The sequence below is a fragment of the Tiliqua scincoides genome, chromosome 1, assembly GCF_035046505.1.
Source record: "Tiliqua scincoides isolate rTilSci1 chromosome 1, rTilSci1.hap2, whole genome shotgun sequence".
In the NCBI taxonomy this organism is placed as follows: Eukaryota; Metazoa; Chordata; class Lepidosauria; order Squamata; family Scincidae; genus Tiliqua; species Tiliqua scincoides.
Window position 1 is genome coordinate 91,990,943 of NC_089821.1, and position 1,566 is coordinate 91,992,508.

At 36.5% G+C, this 1,566-nt stretch overlaps 1 pseudogene; it reads left to right on the forward strand.

Moving 5' to 3' along the window:
* Positions 1-394: 394 nt before the first annotated feature.
* LOC136638004 (5S ribosomal RNA) lies at positions 395-514 on the forward strand (annotated as a pseudogene).
* The last annotated feature ends 1,052 nt before the right edge of the window (positions 515-1,566 follow it).

Sequence of the window (1,566 nt, forward strand, 5' to 3'; positions counted from 1 at the left end):
TTTACTGGTGTCATGTACCATCTATAAAACATTTTATATACATTTTCTTTAAAAATTTGTTGCTCTAATAAATTTTATATTATATTTCCAAATCTACTCCCATTGTTCTAATGTAATATTATGACCTATCCATATTTAACTTTTACAATTGAAGGAAGACTTTCTTTCGTTTTTGAGGTGAAATTAAGCCATTTATGTTGACAAAGTGAATACTCCATTCTCCCTTAACCATCATGTTTCTTTTTACTATTCACCTTCTCTTTTTGTCTTCTTCTTGTTGCTATCGGTGAATGCCTCCTTGCCCCTCTAGTTTCTTCCTTTTCCGATTCCTCAGTTATCTCTGAATCATCTGATTTCTTTTCTTCCAGCTCTATTTCTACAATTTCTAGTTCTTTTCAGCAGCAACTGTTACCCTGCACATGCCTGATCTCGTCTGAGCTCAGAAACTAAGCAGGGTCAGGCCTGGTTAGTACTTGGATGGGAGACTGCCTGGGAATACCAGGTGCTGTAGGCTTATACCATAGTCTTTCGAGACTGAAGGTAGCCAACCAGTTCTTTTCTTCTCAGTTCCTCTTCCTCAGTTTCTTCATTTCTCATCTCATCTTTCATCACTGTACTAAAAAATTTTTCTGCTTTCATTGTTGAATTTATATTATATCTCTGTGACTAGAATTGAAAAAACATACCTTCTGGGAGAAGTCATCTATATGGTATTTGCTTTCCTCTTAAGAATTTTGCTAGCTCTTCATATTCTTTTCTCTTCTTTCTCACTCTCCATGGGACATGTCTCAGAATTTTCACTTTGCTACCCTCCACCATCCATTCCTTTTCCTGTGAGATCTTCAATATTTTATCTCTGTAAAAAGTTCTGATGAATTTCACATGGATTTCTCTTGGTAGTTCATGTTTTCTTAGATAAAAATTGCTCACTCTTCTTGCTGAATCCAGATCCATGAGTATCTCCTCTGTTGGCATGTTGATCCACTCTGATATTAAATCACCAATCAGATGTTGTATGTCTTCCCCTTTCTGTTCTGGTACATTTTGTATTCTCACCACTCAAGCTGCACTCTCCATCTGAATTTCCATTAAAGTTGCCTCTCCATCATATTGGTTCTGTTCTATCTCCAGTATTCTAGATTGATCTTTTGTTGTCTTTTCTTCTAATTTTCTAATCTTTTGTATATTCTCATCTGCTTGGCCTTTAACAGCTTTCAGTTGCACACTGAGATCATTTAGTTGTGTAGTTAAAACATCCAGACTAGCTTGAACCTGCAGAAATTGATTTATGTGCTGCTGTCTCATTGCCACTAATTTTTCTATATTGTCTTGTATTGTCTGCTTCCAATCTTTCCCTTTCAGTTCCTCTTGTGTTAGTTTTCCCAAGCTTGACTCCAGGGCGGGAGAGCCCCTAACTTCCGCTCCTTTTCCTGTCATCCTTTTTCTTCCTTCTTATGTCTTCTTTCCTGTAAAACACAAATATCTGTTATCACATATATCACTATCAGTTACCCTTGTATCTCATCATATCATCAAGAAATCAACTGATCGCCCATAAAAACCAAC